The 20,140-nt window shown below is 44.0% G+C and overlaps 1 protein-coding gene across 3 annotated transcripts in view; it reads left to right on the forward strand.

The window, feature by feature from the left end:
• The window catches only part of TTC28 (tetratricopeptide repeat domain 28), a 484,889-nt gene that overhangs the window by 258,731 nt on the left and 206,018 nt on the right, over positions 1–20,140 (forward strand). The window lies entirely within an intron of this gene.

Raw genomic sequence — 20,140 nt, forward strand, 5'->3', positions numbered from 1 at the left:
TGCACATATTTTTCATAAAAATGCAGAATTTCCCCAGGATCTCCACACAAACACATAAACAACGAGTCTGGTGGCACCTTAAAGACTAACAGATTTATTTAGGCATAAGCTTTTGTGGGTTAAAAACCCACTTCTTCAGATGCATGGAGTGAAAATTTCAGATGCAGACATAAATATACTGGCACATGAAGAGAAGGGAGTTACCTTACAAGTGGAGAGCAAGTGTTGATAAGGCCAGTGCAGTCGGGGTGAATGTGGTCCACTACCAATAACTGATGAGGAGGTGTCAATACCAAGAGAGGGAAAATTGTTTTTGTAGTGAGCCAGCCACTCCCAGTTTCTATTCAAGCCAAATTAATGGTGTTAAATTTGCAAATGAATTGTAGCTCTGCAGTTTCCCTTTGAAGACTGTTTTTGAAGGGTTTTTTTTGAAGAAGGATGGCTACTTTTAAATCTGTTATAGAATGTCCAGGGAGATTGAAGTGTTCTCCTACTGGCTTTGTTACATTCCGATGTCTGATTTGTGTACATTTATTCTTTTACATAGAGACTGTCCGATTTGGCCAATGTACATGGCAGAGAGGCATTGGTGGCAAATGATGGCGTATATCACATTAGTACATGTGCAGGTGAATGAACCCCTGATGATGTGGCTCATGTGGTTGGGTCCTACTCGCTAGAGTAGATCTGAGGACAGAGTAGGCAATGGAGTTTGTTACACAGATTGGTTCCTGGTTTAGTGTTTCTGTGGTGTGTTCTGTAGTTGCTGATGAGTATTTTCTTCAGGTTAGGGGGTTGTCTGTAAACGAGGACTGGCCTGCCTCCCAAGGTCTGTGAGAGTGAGGGATCGTTTTCCAGGATAGGTTGTAGATTGATGTGCTGGAGAGGTTTTAGCTGGGGACTGTACATGATGGCCAGTGGTGTTCTGTTTTCCTTGTTGGGCCTCTCCTGCGGTAGGTGACTTCTGGGTACCCTTCTTGCTCTGTCAGTCTGTTTCCTCACTTTCTTAGGTGGGTTTTGTAGTTTTATGAATGCTTAATAAAGATTTTGTAGGAGGATAGTGGCCTGTAGAATGTGGTGTCGGAGAGTTGTTCATAATCCAATCTGTTCATGATGACTACAGCACCTCCTTTGTTAGCCCCTTTGATTATAATACCAGAGTTGTTTCTGAGGCTGTGGATGGCATTCTGTTCTGCATGGCTGAGGTTATGGGGCAAGTGATGCTGTTTGTTCACAGTTTCAGCCTGCTCATGTTTGCAAAAGCACTCTATGTAGAAGTCCAGTCTGTCAGTTCGACTGTCAGGAGGAGTCCATGCAGATCCTCTGATCCCACTGAGGAGTACCAAAAGAAACTACACCATCTGTTCAAGAAACTGCCTGCTATAGCACAGGAACAAATCTACACAGACACACCCCTAGAGCTCTGACGAGCGGTATTTTATCTGCTACCCAAGATCCATAAACCTGGAAATCCTGGACGCCCCATCATCTCAGACATTGGCACTCTTACAGCAGGATTATCTGTTCATCTGAGAGGGAGACTAATGTTAATAAACAGCTGAAAGATGGGCTTAAACAAAAGTCAGTGAATGTTGCTTTGTGAAGCAAATAGCCTCCTGGGACCATTGTAAATTAAAAGAAGCAGATTCACAGATCACATTATCAGTCATGTTTATTTTTCCATAAAATCTGCTTACATGGTAATATGAGCATAAGTTCTTCAAGTGCTGGCCCCTATGTATATGCCACACATGGGTGTGACGCTGGCAGACCCTGTGCCAGCTCATGCCAAGGCCCCAGCCTCACTGAACACTGACAAATACAGATATGGAAGCCAGTCGGCTTGCCTGTGTGTTAGTGTTGTTAAAATACTTATCAGAGTTATAATAATGTGTTTAGTGTTGAGACTTTATGGAATAGTTGTAGGATGGTGCATGTGTTAATCCTGCTTATAATAGCTGTATCCCATGTTTTAAGGTAATGTTTAAATGTTTGCATGCACAAGCCCACATCCCATCATAGCCTGAATGCTGGGGGAAAGGAATAAAAATGCCTGTTAAGGAGAAATTGGCACCAGTATGCTGCTTGGAATTTGGAGAGGGTAACATTTCTAAGCATAAGTGAGGGATCCTCGAGCTGTTTGGCTTGGGTTAGCCCTAAAAGACGTAGAAGCTTCTATTTCCCTTGGATTTAAGATAATGCATTTGTATGCTTACCTGCTTTAACCTTAGAACTCTTATTTCCTTTTCCTAGTTAATAAATCTTTAGTTAGTTTATTACAGGGTTGGCTACAAGTGTTGTCTTTGGTGAGAGATTTAGGGTACGATTAATCTGAGGTAAGTGAACTGGTCCTTTGGGACTGGGAGTAACCTCAATATTGTTGTGATTTTTGGTATTAGGGACTATCTATCACAGAGGCAGGTTTCCTGGGGTGGTAAGATAGACCGGAGTGCCCAAGGGGATTATCTGTGACTCCATGGCAAGGCTGTTTTAGTGGTTGTGGAGTTCACACGTGTTACTTAGTTGGTGAGAGCTAAGAACATATAACCAATTTGGGGTTTGTGTTCTGTTTCCTGACAGTCTGCCCTGAAGTTGGCGCTCATGTTCATTAGCCCTTCCAGGTAGCGTGATGGAGGGTATGCACCTCCATGCACCTGAAATCGGAGATTTGTAGCAAGCAGTATCTACTGGTCTGTGGCAATGTGGACTGACTCCTCCCCAAGTTCCTTCTTATGCCGCATTGCCTGAGGCAGAGTCTTCTGTGTGAACTGTAGTCCTTGTTCTTCACTGGATCTGTAACTAATATATACTGTACATAGTTTTATAGTTTTAGTAGTTTACTGGTCTAGTAGTTTATAGCAAGTTCAATTCTCCTGCGCCCAGGAGTTTTCCTTGCTGTGAGGACGTTGTACCCAGAGTCCTGGGGTTTAAGAACAGTATCTCCTGTTCCCACTCCTCCATCAGCAACAAACATTAGCACTGCCTTTATTGTCTTGGAGATGCTCCCATTGCTGCCAAATGAACCATTTGCCTCTCTTTCGCTCCCTGAACCCGTGAGGGACAGGAGGTTGGTTTGAAGAAACATCTCATGGAGAAGGATATGAGCCCACATTCATACCCAGGTCAGGGAGACCCCCACATATAGCAGCCTCAGGCAGGGCTTTGCTGCCCCTTTCAAAGACTTGCATGATTTTTCTAGTGTTCTGCCAGAGCACTGCAACTGACATAACGTACAGGCTGCTAGGACTCAGTGTGGGCATGGTTGTGATGGGGTATACAGAGGCCCCATGCTCAGCAACATAGGGCTAATGTGGGCACAGGTGGCACACCCCAAGCCGCACCTGTGAGAGACCTGGGGAAAGAGGCTGACTGAAGGCAGGAGCTCCTCTGGTGGCTGTTGCCCCTCCCTGAAGGAAGGAAATGCCTGATGCTAACTCACCTTTTGAGGGGACTATTCCTCTATATTTGACTGAACTAAGTTGGGGCCTCAGCTTGATCAGAGCTCTCAGAAGGCAGAGAGCTTTACCACCATTGCAGGATAATTCATTTGTGTTAATTCCTTTTTTTTTTTTTTTGGTTCATGGACAGTCCTGGAAGAGAGAGACTCTGGGGGCTCAGCTGGAGGCCTGAGTCTCTTATGGCTGGAACCAGCGTGGGAAAACACGCTGCCATTGCAGAGCAGAGGCCTGGGTGAGGACAGTGGCTGCCTGGGCCACTTGGGGGAAGGAACCCTAGTGACAATGTTATGCAGAAAGTGAGTCAGAACATGTCTAGGTGTCAGAGTGGTAAAAATACAAGCCTGTGTCTACCCAGATTTCCCACTTTGCTGGCACTGATGGAGCTTCAGCAGTGTTACACTAACAACGTGAGAATTACCTAAAATTCCCAGTGTGTGTGTGAGACTGCAAGTGAGAGATCACATGCATGTTTTCGGCCTCATCATCTGTCTTCTGTGGTGTCACTGAATATGGTGTTCAGGTGTCTAAACATTGGAGTTTGGATCTCCGGATGGAGTCAGCCCCCTCCCCTTTAGTTGCACAGCCCTCTTCAGTGGCCCAGATCATGCTGGATTAACAGTACCTCCAAATGAATAGCTGCTGACCCAATATTGATACAGGAGTAAATTATTCAGCATGTCTTATTTGGGAATTCAGAGGCTCCATGATGAAATCTACAAAACTATATATGTCTCTGACATTCTGGGGTTTCATTATTTTGTCTTCAGTTATTCACAAAGTCTGCTTGTTAGCCTCTCAAAGCTCTGGTGGAATTGTAAGCGATCCTGTGACCCTGGGCTGATGAGAGGCAGGAGGCTGCATTAAGTACCACTTTCTGCTTTTTGTTCTCCGCAGCTTTTCTTTTCACACCGCTCCTCCAAAGCCCCCAAATCCTTGTGCTTAGAGTAAAATAAATGGGGCTGTATCTGTCCCTGTTGACTACACATACTGGATGCCATTAACAATCTTTAGTTATTGGCAGCTCATAGGGATATGAAGAAGACAGGTCCCTTCCAGTTTACAGTATGTGCCCTGTCTGCAATGAACATGTTATTTGCACAGTCAGAAAGCAACAAAGAGGCAAAATATTCTTTGAGCAAATATCTTAATGGGAATGCTAGGGCAGTAGCTAAACAGGAAGGTACAAAACGTAGGCAAAAGAATGATGTACCCCAGGGAGCTCTGTGTCATAAACAGATAGTTAAGGGTTAATGTCTTTTACCTGTAAAGGGTTAAGAAGCTTAGTAAACCTTGCTGACACCTGACCAGAGGACCAATAAAGGGACAAGATACTTTCAAATCTTGATGGGGAGAAGTCTTTTGTTTGTGCTCTTTGTTTTGGGGGTTGTTCACTCTTGGGACTGAGGAACCAGACGTCCATCCAGGCTCTCCAAATCTTTCTGAATCAATCTCTCATGTTTCAAACTTGCAAGTAACAGCCAGGCAAGGTGTGTTAGTCTTATTGTTGTTTGCTCAACTTGTAAATGTTCCTTTTTTGCTGAGAGGATTTTACGTCTGTTTGCTGTAACTTTGAACCTAAGGCTAGAGGGGGTTCCTCTGGGCTATACGAATTTGATTACCTTGTAAAGTATTTTCCATCCTGATTTTACAGAGATGATTTTTACCTTTCTTCTTTAATTAAAACCTTTCTTTTTAAGAACCTGATGGATTTTTCCTTGTTTTAAGATCCAAGGGGTTTGGATCTGTGTTCACCAGGGAATTGGTGAAGCCTCTCAAGGCTGCCCAGGGATGGGAAGGTTTTGGGGCGGGACAAGAAGTGATCCAGACACTGAAATTTCTGGATGGTGGCAGAGTTACCAGATCTAAGATAGTAATTAAGCTTAGAAGTGTCCATGCAGGTCCCCACATTTGTACCCTAAAGTTCAGAGTGGGGAAGGAACCTTGACACTCTGCTTAATGTATAGCTGCAGATATAGCTATGGACTCTGGAGTGTGGGAGATTTCCACTATTAACTGTTACTAGGGAGGTATGGACCAGCTGAATTTCTAGCTTTTCCCTCACATGATATGTGGGCTCTGAATGTCCGCTGGAATCATTTTCACATACTGAAAACTGAATGGATGGTAGCTTTACTGGGACAATTAAAATGCTAAATATATAGGAAAGTGGTAATATTTTAGATCATTCTGTTGCTGAATATCTTCAAAAGACAGGGATTGGGGGTCATACCTTTGGCAGAGGGAACGTGGATGATTCTCTCTGATGCGTGTTCTTACAGCGTCCACAGCCCTGCTCTGTGTATGGTTCTTGTTTCCATTGCTTATTTCACTTTGATACTATGAAATTGCAGAGAGTGTCACCTAAAGCTGACCCGCATTGGCATTCATACATCATGAATTCCCATTACTAGTGCTGCCCCTGTCTGTGATGTTAGATTGTTTAATCTTTGGGGAAAAGGTTTCTTCTTTGGGTTTGATTTTTATAATGATGCCTGTAAGAGGGTGATTTGCCTCTTAAGGGCTGGGGCTAGCCAGCCCTGATTACAGAATGGGCCACACCTTGGGATGGTCAGGGTGATTGCCCTATAAAGAACAGCAGGAGGCTGCAATGAAGGAAGGACATGGAGGAAATAATAGAGAGACTGTAGAGAGTGTGAAAGGTTCCTGCAAGGAAGATCCTGAGACCAAGGAAGCTATGACAGAGAGGAGCTGCAGTGAGCAAAAGGCACATGCTAGAGATATCGGAGTTTGGGCCTGGATGCCAGAACCAGAGAGCTGAGAGAGGCTGAGTGTCGGCCAGGTAAAGTCCAGGAATACTGGGACCAGCTCATGTTAGAGAGCCTGCCTGGGAGGAGAGTTTGGGGCAGTGGTTTCCCCAGGAATTGAAATTAGGGGGGGTGTTCGCATTTACAGGGGGGGGTGTCAAGACCAGTGAGATAAATAAAAGAGATATGAATAAAGTAAATATTTTGTTAGGTTTATGCAAATTTAACATAAGAATAATGCAAGTTACACCAAACACATAACAGGTCTAGATTTCTAAAAAAATATACATTAAAAAAAAAAGTATTTAATTTAAATTAACTTTTGAAAAGTAAGCCATCATGGAGTAAGAGGAAAGTCCTCTCATGGATCAGTAACTGGTTAAAAGATGGGAAACAAAGGGTAGGAATAAATTATCAGTTGTCAGAATGGAGAGGAATAAATAGTGGTATCCCTGAGGGGTCGGTACTGGGACTATTACTGTTCAACATATTCATAAATGATCTGGAAAAATGGGTAAACAATGAGGTGGCAAAATTTGCAGATGATACAAAACTATTTAAGATAGTTAAGTCCCAGGCACACTGCGAAGAATTACAAAGGGATCTCATAAAACTTGGTGATGGGGCAACAAAAATGGCAGATGAAATTTAATGTTGATAAATGCAAAGTAATGCACATCAGAAAGCAATCTCAACTATACATACAAAATGATGGCATCTGAATTAGCTGTTAACACACATGAAAGATCTTGGAGTCATTGTGGATAGTTCTCTGAAAACATCCACTCAATGTGCAGCAGCAGTGACAAAAGCAAACAATGTTGGGAATCATTAAGAAAGGGATAGATAAGACAGAAAATATCATATCGCCTCTATATAAATCCATGGTATGTGCACACCTTGAATAGTGTGTGCAGATCTGGTCACCCATCCTAAAAATATATATTGGAATTGGAAAAGGCACAGAGATGGGCAACTAAAATGATCAGGGGTATGAAACACGAGGAGAGTTTAAAATGACTGGGAATTTTCAGCTTAGAAAAGAGATGACTAATGGGGATATGATAGAGGTCTACAAAATCTTGACTGGTGCAAAGAAATTGAATGAGGAAATTTTATTTAATCCTTCACATAACACAAGAACTAGCAGTCACCCAATGAAATTAATAGGCAGCAGGTTTTAAAAAAACAAAAGGAAGTACTTCTTCACACAATATAAAGTCAACCCAGGGAACTCTTTGCCAGGGGATGCTGTGAAGACCAAAACTATAACAGGATTATAAAAAGAACTAGATAAATTCCTGGAGAACAGGTCCATCTGTGGCTATTAGCCAGGATATGAGCCAGGATGGGTGGGATGCAATACATGCTCTGAGTGCCCCTAGCCTGTTTGCCAGAAGCTGGGAAAGGGGCAACAGGGATGGTCATGGTTATTACTGTTCTGTTCATCCCTTCGTGAAGCACTGGATTACCACTGTTGTAAGACAGGCTTAACTTAGGCTATAGGACCATGGTCTGACCAGTATGACCATATCTATGTAAAAATTAATTTAAATAATAAAAATGTTTAGTACAGAAAACATTGCCCAGTATAGTAGACTCTCCAAATGATAACAGATGTGAAAACAAATGCTGACACCTGGCAAATATGCATTGAAAAATTCTTAGGCCCTACTAGTAAAGCATTTATTAAGTTTCATTCCCAGGTTCACCAAATCGTAGCATTCTGGAGCAAAGGTGACTCAAAATATAGTTCCTAACAAAACAAATGTTTATAACTGCCCCCACTTTACCCTCCATCCGCACTCCAACTCACCGTGTGTCCTTGCGGCAGTGGAGGACTCGAAGTTCAGAGGTGCTTCACGTGAGTGCACTGCCAGGTGGGGACAGAAGGCAACTTTGCTGTTCCTTCCAGCTGCTCACTGTTTGCTCTGATCACGTCTGTCGTGTGCCACGTTCACTCCACTGCTCTGTTGCCAATGCCCTGGCAGTACCTTTGGCTGCCACCTGCCACTGTGACCTCTGTGAGTTGGTTCTTTGAGGTTCCACCACTCTCAGTGTGGGAACCTCACTGCTATCGCGTCGTGGGCTGTCTCTACACAAAACACTGTACCACACACAACAGAACTAAGCACTTAGACCTGATTGTCAGTGATTTCAGCTGCAGTGGTCACTTAACAGAACAAAAGACTATATATGGAGCCTAATCAGCTCTGTCTTTAAACAGTGGAGAGGGACAGGTCCCCACCCTCTCTCTTGATGTCTTCAAATCATCACAGGGTACAGTTCTGCCCTTTACTCATACAATAAGAACAACATTTCATCCCTCATTCCCCCACATTCAAGTGGTTTGTAACCCAGCCCCAGCCAAAATCACTTACACAACACAGATCTATTTGCTGGATACCTAGGTAGATTAGGTTTGAATATATAACGTGGCTCTGAAGCCTTTCCCCACAGCCCCAGCTCATCACTAGCTGTCAGGTAGAGCTCATTTAGATTTTGCTTACAAATCATCATTTGAAATTATTAGGTTGGCCAACATCACTGAAATGAATGCACTGACATCATAAAAAACAACAGCTGTATAAGGAAGCAAAGAAGCTAGTCTATGTTCATACTTTTAAAATCTATTATACTTTTTCAGATACACATTTTATCATACACTCTATAAGCTTTTAAAGTGTATATTAATGTTTCAGTTTAAATTCAGATTTCCAAACAGTCACTAAATTGGTATGTAACTAGCTCACAAAACTTGGGGGGGGGGTGTTGGGGAAATTCAGGGGGGGTGTAGGGAAGTCACTGGTTTGGGGGCCAGGAAACCAGAGGGCTTCAAGAAGGCAGAGCTCCAGCCAGGTAAAACCTGAGAGACTTTGAATTGGGACCTAGCTTGGGAAGAAGGGTTGGGGACTCCCTACTGAAAGAGAGAGAGAGAGTGACTTAACTGGGGTTGGGATGTGGAGGGCCAGTATGTAAGGGACCCCATGCGGGGAATGTTGTAATTATCAGCGGACTCTGAGTTTAGGGGCCTGGAGAGGGAAAAATTGGTAGCAGGGCACTGTGGAGTGACCCTCTGGTCATGAGAGAGTGCTCAGTAAACCGCTGACCCTGTTACGCTGCCCTAAAGAATGATTTGCCCCTACACTATAGTGACACTATGGCCAGTTGTGGAGAGCTAATCTCTTCTGTCTCATTCTGCATCCCTCGCACTTCCTTTGCTTCACGTAGCATCCTTCCCTAGGTCTGACTTTCTTCTGTATGCCTCATGCCTGGAATAGCCTCCCAGCAAATACATGTTCCACGCTATGCCTTCTCTCTCACTTTCTGCCTTGAAAACACCCACCTTCCCCCTGAATCAGTCCATCTGTATTGACCATGCATGATTCAGTGGGTGTTCCATATTGTTCATTGTCCAGGGCAGGAACTTGTGTGTTCACAAGAGTTCAGCAGTTGTACAGAACTGTGCCTACTTATGCTATGATTTCCAGGTAAATAACTAAATCAGATGTTGGGCTATTTATACAGGGAGATCTCAGCAAAGATGACACAATACACAGAGGCACTGCAGAAATGACTAGAAATAGCGAGTTACATCAAGATAAAAGACAGCAGATAGCTCAAGACATTGCTTCTTTTCCCCTATCTGCTTTTCAGATTGAGGTAGATCTGAAAGGATCAGATAATACGGACTGTGTTTAACCAGGCAAGAGAGACTGTGGCTATGTCTACGCTACCATGGTAAGTCGACCTAAGCTACGCAACTTCAGCTACGTGAATAACTTAGCTGGTGTCAGTGTACCTTACGTCAAGTTACCGTGGGGTCTACACCTCCATCGACTTAACGTACTCTTCTTGTCCAGGGTAGAGTACAAGGGTTGACTGAAGAGCGATCTGCTGTCGATTTGGCGGTTCTTCACTAGACCCGCTAAATCGACCACCAGTGGATCAATCTCAGAGCGTCGATCCCGGCTTTAGTGTAGACATAGCCAATGACAGGCATTCCATGGGAAACTTGCTGTATTACTGGCCAGGTGTTGTCTATGTCACTAAGTGAGGTACGCCACTGGAAGCTGGTTGCATTGGTGGGTACTAAAACAGAGCCCCTGTTCTGTGTATATCTGAAATTTGACAATGCCTGTCATATACAGGCTGTGTATCTTAAGAGTAGGCAGCATAACGAGCAGAAATGAGAAGTATGCTGGAGCACTCACATTTGATCATCTCTGTACTTAGCAGTGGGTGAGACTTTCTGAATACTAGGAGTTGTTTTCTCCAGTTCCTATTTGCAATGTTGTGCCTGTGAGTTTAGTGAGCTCTGAAGCTGGGACGCTGGCCTTCAAGTACAATGTCCTTTATTGAGCAAATCTATCTAAAGAAAAAGTCAATTAAAATTTGGGTGGGGAGGGAAATAACTTCCTCACATAAGGGAATGTGAGATTCTAAACCCTGGGTTAATGCAATGTTAATAATAAGGGAGGCCAGAATCTGTCTAGAGGTCTTGTGTGAGCCCATCTGCTTCTGCAGAGCAGAGATTTTGACTGTTAGGACTAGATAAGGCACTTTGATGCCCTAAACCAACAAACGTGAGTGTGCGTGCTCAGGAATTAGGGTCTGACCTAAATGAAATCATCTTGAGTTAACGCATTCAAAGATCCTGACCCTTGTTTCCTGAGCAGAAAAAGCCAACGACAGCAGCAGCAGCCGCTGGCCATCACCAGGCCCAGGTTAGACACAGGCAGCAGTAATCTTGAAAGGTTCGCTCTGACTCTGCTTTCCTTTCCTGTCAAGTGAGTCCCAGCAGAGCAGTGTTAACCTGTGTGCTGCAGTTTGGTGGGGGGAGGGTTTGCTGTGCGGTAGAGGATTTCAGAAAAGAGAACCAATGTTAACAGCTCTAACGTAAGAAGAGGAGCACGTCCTTCCTGTGCATGTTGGCTACTCTAGGGTCAGGCTGAGAAATTAAGCTGTCTTCATTTCCCCCTGGCTCCCTTTGAATGGAAAGTCTGAATAAGGGCTGGGCTCTCCATACCCAGACATGCCAAATGCCTCAGACTTCGGGAAATTTAATTTCAAGCTAAGGCATGAGGACTAATGGAGTTCACAGGATATGTGAGAGAGACCAGAACATGTGTATGCAGAGGGGAGCAACTTTTGAATTCTTCACCATAACTTTGTCTGATAGGCTCTGGCTAGGGAGGAAAGTGTGTGTGTGTGTGTGTGTGTGTGTGTGTGAGACCCCTTTCTACTTTCTCTGTTCCAGAAAACGAACTTGCTGTAGTTGTCATCAGAGAGCCTACAAGCTCTTCGGCTTCCGTGTGTTCTGTGTTCAAACATTCCTTCCACCCAAGCCCAAATAGATTGTTTTTATTTCTCTATTAGAGTTTAAAAGTGCAAGGTGTTGGAATAGGGTTTCCAGATGCTGCTGCCTTTCTGTCCCTGGAAAGAAAGTGGCCTAGAACTGGAAAAGTGTTTCTATCCTCCAGAGAGGAAACCTCCTTGCTTCACATATGCTCTCCTGTTACTCTTGGCTGGTGCTTGTAGGTTTACAGCAGAGACAGGTGAGAAGCTTCTGAAGGAAAACTGTATGGAATGTCAGGAAAGAGGTGAGTTAATGCAGGGTTTGATTGGAAACAAGGCCCTTTCCTGGGTCTGCGCAAGTGTGGTGAGTGAGTTACCAGAGTTTGGAAGTCCAGCCACTAACCTGGCTGTTCTTGTTCCCCAGAGGAGCATGTGCCACTACCTGGCACATGTAATGTACATGCTAATTTCCATTGATGAATACATGAGACCAATTTCAGTCACTCTTGCTAACCTGGTGCTGTATGAGGGGGTGGGTGAGCAAGTAGAGTGTTCTTTCCCTTGCTAGCTTGGTGCTGTATGAGGGGTGGGTGAGCAAGTAGGGTGTTCTTTCCCTTGCTAGCCTGGTGCTGTACCCATGGGTGGGTTGTTCTTGCCCTAATTTAGCCCAGTATTGTATCCAGGCTGCCTCACCATATCACATAGTCACATTCAAATGTTTGTAAGTTTTTGATAAAATTAAAGCTTCCATTTAAACAGACCCTGAGACTCGTGGGGAAGATAGGCATGAATTTTCCAGGAAAGTCCAAGATACTGCATATTAAGAAACACTGATTTCATCAGCTATGTCTGGGAGTAGTGCAGTAAAATGTAACTAAAGTGTGTCCATATGTAGTCACGACAAGAGATGCACTTTATGCTGCAGACTTCTGCTGGCCTAGCTATAGTGGACGGGTGTGAAGAGCTGTGATCTCTGACTGACATAGCAGTGTTGGCAGAAACCACTAGTGTAGACACAGCTATGTCAGCAAAGCTGTGCTTTTACTAGCATAGCTTGTTTTGCTCGTGGGGTGCGGTTTAACTATGCTGGGGCATAGTGCAGCTTTGCTGGTGTAGTGGCATCCACTCTAGGAATGCTTTGCAGATATAGCATCCCTGGTATTCCTCTAAAGTGCTCCTAGTATAGACATGGCCTCCCTGTATGAGGCATTGTCTCTGATGCTGGGAACTGGAATCCTTAGGTCAGCTCCATGACAGCTCATGGGATCTGAATTCCATACTGCAGATGGACCAGCCTATCGGGTACCTTGCTGTACACACCATGCAACATAAATGAGCACAACAGTTTGCTGATAGCATGTGTCATAGGAATGACTATCTCTGCATGTTGATTTCCAAGGGAGCAGCCCAAGTTCAATACTGATGCTTTGGAGAATGTAGTTATTAGCCTCCCCCCCCCCCCCCCCCTTTCAGACTGGGTGCCTGAGAGAATGAAGCTGGCTGAATTTCTCACAATGAAGTATTATGTGGCTAATTAAAGCTGGTGAGTTGCTAGTTATGGACTTACCCTGTCACTGCATCTTGCAAAGTGACACCTGGGCTGGGCTCTGGTAGAACTTGCTAGGTGAGAAGCTCCTTTTGCAGAATTATTCCTATGCTCACCTTAGCCAAAGAGATTTGTAAATTTAGTGCTTTTGCAAGTTTGATTTATTTTTCTACCTTGCCCCTCCCCATCATCTTTGTTGATGTTGGCAAATGATGCTAAATGAGCATAGATAGATAAGAACAGCCAGACTGGGTCAGACCAAAGGTCCATCTAGCTCAGTATCCTGTTTGCTGACAGTGCTTCAGAGGGAATGAACAGAGCAGTTATTCATTGTGATCCATCCCCTGTTGCCCATTCCTAGTATCTGGCAGAGTCTAGGGACACCATTCCTGCCCATCCTGGCTCATAGGGGATGGGGAGGGAGCTGTGAGTGCAGAGGCAGGGAGCATGTGCTCTTGCAATGCATTTATTTTGGCCTCCCTGGCAGAGTGCCCTGGGCTTCCACAATCTTAATTTAAATCTTTCCTCAAAACTAGCTGCTTCCACAAGCCATTCATGCCAACTATATTCTTATGGAGCACTGCTCCCGTCTACATGTAAAATGTGTTCTAGGCTGGACCCAACCTATGCTTCTCACAGTGAATTGTTCATTTTATTTCTGTCTTTTAGACTCTATGCTCCTGGTGCTTTGGGACTTGTAGTAAGTACAGGCCCTGATAAAGGCCCAGTATGAGGCCTGAACTAAAGTAATGGTCAAGACTTTGCTAATAGAAAGCAAAGTTAAGCTGTGAGCCAAAGGCAGGCCCTGCTCACAGAAGCTGGCAAGGAAAGGGCTGATGTTGCATAAACATATATCCACCTAGTATTGAAGTATAAACACGGTACCAGAACACCCTATACCGGAACATTCCACAGATATCAAGGAACAGGCCGACCCATCCCAGTGACAGGGGCAAAAGGGTAATATGATGGATAGAGTTGTTTTGTTTGAACCAACATGTACAAGGTGAGAGGCGGCACCTGACTACGTAGAGGGGTTGTACCTGGCTGCGTAGAGGGGTTGCACCTCATACATCAGGAGTGATGTGTAACTTCTTTGTACCTGTGTATAAGAATGCATCCCTGGGGCGGTGTCTTGGTCCAGCCAAGAGGGCAGTGGAAAGTCCCGCCACTGACTGAGCCGAGTCCATTGACCAGGGACACTTTCTCGTAGTATACCCAGTAGACTAAGTAATCTACGGGGAACTGCAATTGTGTCCATACGGCAATAAACCTGGTTGACATGCCTTCGTACCTTGCTAGACTCTGTGGTCATTGGGGGTTCTCTTCGGGTCTGCTGTGTCAGCTGTCTTCGAAGAGCTGGGACAGCACACAGAGGTAACACATGCACGCAGCCGAGTGATATCAACATTGAACAGAGCAGAGCACCACATCTGACAACAGACTGTTCTGATTTGTCTTGTACAGTGTGGAATGCCATTTCTGCACTTAACGTATAATTAATATGATGGCAGGAAGATAAATCAAGTGAGCTCCTGATAGTCTTTAAAGAGAATATGTGAAATGCATGCTAAGGTAGTGTCACCAAAATGAGAGCATAATTATAAATGTCTTTGAGTGCATCAGAGCATGCTTAAGTCTTTGCATGTTGCTGGAAGGGGTATTTATCCAGTGCTTTTATCTCACTGTGGAATATTCCTGTTGTCTGCTGGGGAGAGAATCTGTGGTAAAATTGTGAAATGCCGATTTAAAATGCTGTAATGAATCAGGACTTCTAATCAAATTTAAAAAGCACTTTAAATGTCAAGGTCTCAGAGTTCACCTGACATCATACAATTATGGAGGTTTTGAGTCACTTGAATTGAATACACTGGCAAGATGAGACCTCTGATTCTGTGACCTTTTCTTTTCAATCTGTTGCCATGGCTGCTTTAGTGAACTCTCTCAGGATTTCTGTCCATTCTTTCCACTTTTCCATTATGGTGGATGCCACACCTAACAATCCACTCCTCTCTCTGTAATGACAACAGACTTCCAAGTGGAAATGAGAGATAAATAATTGGTCTGTTTGCTGCTTTACGTGCCCCTTGAAGTAGCCTGGTGCCTCTTCAGCTCTGCAGTGATTGCTCAAGAATCATGCTGTAGCTGGGTTCTGGAAGGAAATGTCAGCAAAGAAAGCTTTGGGAACATCAGCAAATATGCACTTTAGAGAAATGCTGAGCTGTCACTTCCCCTTTAGCATCTGACTTGGATTTCCAGATGGAATGCTTACAGAAGCTGACATTTGGTTTCTCAGTGCTCAGTTGAGCCAGGAGGCGTGGAATTGGAGGCCATAGGCTGATTTGATCTATAACTGGTAAGCCTCACTGGGTCATGGGGCCAGGCTTTTAATGTTCCTTTTTATGTGTTTGGATTAAGTGTCCAAGATGCATTAAGTGTAAACATTTGTCAGGTGAAGTGGCCAGACTTGGAATCACTTGCTGAAGGCTCAAAAAGCTGGGTTTCTTCTCTGTCTGGTGTTGGTTCAGTGTTTGAAGTTTGCAGAAATTTGGTTTGGCTCAAATCTAGAAAACAGAGTGACTTTTTGGGAACAGAGCAGGCTGAGAGCTATTCCAAGGAGGATGAAAGTAACAGGTACAGCACATGTGAGAGACAGTCACCTATGTTCAAAACCCGATTGGTTAGGCTCAGGTTAACATTCTACATGCCAAAGTGGACATATTGGATAGTGTGGGGTGGGAGACGATGACTCTTTCCACTATTCCAGATAGAAAGCATATAATTTTGCCACAGACAAAAGAAAACCACATTGCTATGGAGATTTGGCATGTTGTTTATACAGTAGACACTTTGGAAGAAAATGCTTTTTAGGTTATAAAGCAATCTCTTGATGCAACTAGAATATTGTAGAACATAACTATTCTTAGCAAAAGCCAGTAGGGTACTAAGTGATCTCTTTAATCACTGCTTGAAACAAGAAAGCCCAGCAATCTCAAAGAAAGATATTAATTAGATAAAAATGTTGCATCTTCTGTTGCACAGTCAGAAATTATATTTTATAAACAGTCTTCTCCTCCACGGGAATGGAAGGACTTGCACTCAGCAGTCAGAATGCTAGATTGTAAAGAGGAAAAACAGCAGGGCTCTTTTTCAGTGAGAATAATAAAAGTGCAAAGACTTTTAAAAAGGGTTTCAAAGACTGTCCTGCTAGTGCTAATGTTTTGTAACAATTTGGTATAATCATATGAACGTTGCATTGCTGTTTCTAGTCCCCGTCCTGTTGTCTGTCTCTCTCCCTCTAGCTGTCTATCCTTAACATGCATTATGTCACACTGTTTAGTGAAGTTTTGATGGGTTATTCCAAATGTGTGTTTGCAAAGCTATATGATTTTCACCATTCTAGTATACGAAAAATATGTTTGTGCTCTTCAGCAACTCTAGTGCCAAAGCAGGTGGGGATAGAAGAGTGAGACGTGGTCTATATCTAAAACTTAGGTTGACTGAGCTATATCACCCAGCGCTATAGAAAATGTGGTGCTCTGTGCAGCGTAGTTAGGTCAACCTACCTCCCATGGTAGATGCAGCTACATCGACAGAAGAATTTTCAGCATAGCTACTACCTCTCAAGGGGATGGATTCAACAATGGAAAAATTCTTTAAAGTCACAGTAGTAGGTGTCTACATTACACTGGCTTAGCTGCACCTGTGCTGTGGTAGTGCTTGTAGTGTAGACATACCCTAAGTTTGCAGTGGAAATATCCCTCACTGGGGAGAAGTGCGTTAGAGGTTCTGGAGAGAATTTGCAAATTAGGTTGTGTGTGCACCCTTAGCTTTTTCATTTTCCAAACAATTAACTGTGCAGCCTTAACGTTCTCTTTGACTTAGTTGTTAGCATAAAATATTAATGTCTGATATTATCATCATTGTGAAGTATTTTCAATAGATAGTATCTAAATGAGAAGCGGCAACATTAAATTCTAGCACTAATGAGGTATAAAATCTAAGAGCTATCCACACCACCAGCTTTGTGACTGACATAACACGTTCCTCCTGTGGAATTGCATAGACATACACGTTTCATTTGTAATATGTCAGAAATCTTATCTAGCTTTTATTGGCCATTTTTGTTTACATATAGATCAGGTGAGCAGGAATGGTTTCTAAAGGAGCTTAATTATCTCTCTGGTATAATTTTAAGAAAGAAATCCCATACTAACTTGGGGTCTCCTCTCTGAAGCTCCCTTCTCAGCTAAGAACAAGCTGTCCTTTTTATTACCATGGATATTTGCTGGAATACGTTTGTAAATTTTAGTAACACTTAGGGTATGTTAACACTGCAGCTGAGAGTGAGTCTTCCAGCTTGGGCAGACAGTCTTGTTTTGGTAGAGTTGGAGCCGGGCAGGGGGCGGAGCAGGGAGTGGAATGGAGCTGAAGATGGGGCTGGAGCTGGGTGGTGTCTCCCATGTACCCCGCCAGTGTTCCTCTGCGCATGTCCCATAGTTTGTGGACCACCGTGCTCTGCCCTTCCTTTTTCAGCAGGCTGATGAGGAGCGGCTGCCTTAGAGGGTGGTTATCCCCCCTTGATGAGGAGGCTACTCAGGAAACCAGAGGTCCAAATGTTACAGCTCAAGTCATGAAACCAGGGGCTCCTGCAAAAAGTCATGTTATCCATCACAGATTCAAAATAGAAGATGGGAGCTTTTCAGCTCCTAGTCAGTAGTTCGCAAGTCCTGATCTTCATGTTCCATGTGTCTTATGAACAGAGTTTTTTATCTCAGTCCCCGGTACCTGGTGGATAGGCGTGCGTACGTACCACTAAAACAACTGTAATTGGTCCCCTTCTCTGCAATCTCAGCAGAGAAGTGAGATGACCTGGGATAAGGAGATTGAGCTCCCTGCTCCCCTCACCTATAGTGATGGCCCTTCCAAGTCAGCGCTGACGTGCACTGGGGAGACAGCACAGGGAAGCTTACCCTACTGCTGGTCTTGTGGTACATATTGTGAGGAGACAGGAGCCTTGGCTCCAGAACATTTATTCTGGCACATTTCACTAGTGATAAAACTTCACAAAAAACATTTAAAATTGTTCTATCCTCAGAAATAAACGTCAACTTTCAACTATAAAGTTGATTTTCTTTAATTAGGTTTCACTGGCTATGTACAGGGCAGCAGTTACTCCCTGTCACGTAGTGTTAATGAGTGGGGGTAGGGGTGGTAAGTAGTGTGCATTGTTAATCAGTTAATGGGCATGTTATTGAAAACAGCACTTGGGATCCTTTTTATTTACCCAGCTTCACAGAAGAAGGGGGAGTGTGTAGAGAGCAGGGAGGTATACCGTGTGCTGTGTAACTGAATGAGGAAGGAGAGGGTTATTTAGGCTGGAACAGGGACTGGAAGGAAGTGTGCACAGGAGAGGATGCTCTGTATGTTCAGAGTTCTTGCTTTGTCTATTTTAAAGCTTATGGTTTAAGTCTGAGTTTACGGCTGGGGGAAAGGTTATGTTTGTATAACCGAGCCACCATACTCTCTCTGACTATGTTTATTTTGAAAAAAAAAATCAGAACTGTAAATGTGCTGCTTTTACAAACCCTCTAGGCTACTTCCAAATGAGTGCACAGAGAGCGAGCTAAGGTCCTTCAGAGCAATTGTCCTGGGCTCTCTCTGCGCAGGGAATGGTAGGAAATGTAGCATATTTGGGGCTCAGTGCCCCTCCCCCCACTTAGGGAGATTATTTTAGGGATCTTACTGGTGTTTGGAAGACAGCCCCTCCCTTCGTGGAAATCAGTTTTGTTCCTGATTTGAAACTTCTGTCGTTTAGCATAGATGAAACCAAACTTTACTGGATGTTGTAAGGTACTGTCTTGTGTCCTGCAGTATTCCAAGTGTTTATGGCCACTCTTAAGCTTTTCTTCTTAATTTTAGCTCCTGCAATGTTAATAAAAGCTGGCTAGAACAGGCACTTCACATGGCCTGGTGCATCTCAGATATTCAGACGTAACTGCATTGAGCAATGGCTTTCCACACAACCAATCCTAAAGTCAATCTCTAAGCTGATTTCAGTGAGAGTTGTGCCTGGGTAAAGAGAGCAGGATCAGGCTATATATTAATTTTGAAGGAAATAATATGGAACAACTTTGGATTGCTCAAATGTATGCCCTTTTTTTAATTGACTGCCGATGAGGTCCTACCCTTAGTTGTCTATTATATCAGTCCAATGCACAGGACAAATATTCCCTGTCTCTCCTTGTTGTTTCCTTTCCCCAGATACAGCCAGGTGTTCATTGGTGAGCAGTGTCAGGAGAAGTTTCTAGATGTTGCTCATAAAAACCACTTGAGGTAAAAGTTCCATTTTCAAGAGAGCCCAAGGACACAGCTACACAACAGCAGCACAGCTATGGCACGACAGCCATCCCACTGTAGTGTAGACGCTTCCTGCCTTGTTGGCAGGGGGTTTGCCATCAATGTAGTTAATCCCTCTTCCTGAAAATTTTTTCTGTCAAGCTAGCTGTGTCTATACTGTGGGGTTGGGTCAAACTAACTATGGGTATGTCTACACTACGGGATTATTCCGATTTTACATAAACCGGTTTTGTAAAACAGATTGTATAAAGTCGAGTGCACGCGGCCACACCAAGCACATTAATTCGGCGGTGTGCGTCAATGTACCGAGGCTAGCGTCGATTTCCAGAGCATTGCACTATGGGTAGCTATCCTGTAGCTATCCCATAGTTCCTGCAGTCTCCCCTGACCCTTAGAATTCTGGGTTGAGATCCCAGTGCCTGATGGGGCAAAAAACATTGCTGTGGGTGGTTCTGGGTACAGCCTCACCCCTTCCTCCGTGAAAGCAGCAGACAACCGTTTCGCGCCCTTTTTTCCTGGGTGAACTGTGCAAACGCCATTGCACAGCAAGCATGGACCCTGCTCAGATCAAGACCGCAATCGTGGACGTTATAAACACCTCGCGCATTCTCGTGCAATCTATGCTGAACCAGGATCTGCAAAGCCAGGCGAGGAGGAGGCGGCTACGGCAGAGGGGCGACGAGAGTGATGAGGACATGGACACAGAATTCTCT

The sequence above is a fragment of the Chelonoidis abingdonii genome, chromosome 22, assembly GCF_003597395.2.
Source record: "Chelonoidis abingdonii isolate Lonesome George chromosome 22, CheloAbing_2.0, whole genome shotgun sequence".
Taxonomy (NCBI): domain Eukaryota; kingdom Metazoa; phylum Chordata; order Testudines; family Testudinidae; genus Chelonoidis; species Chelonoidis abingdonii.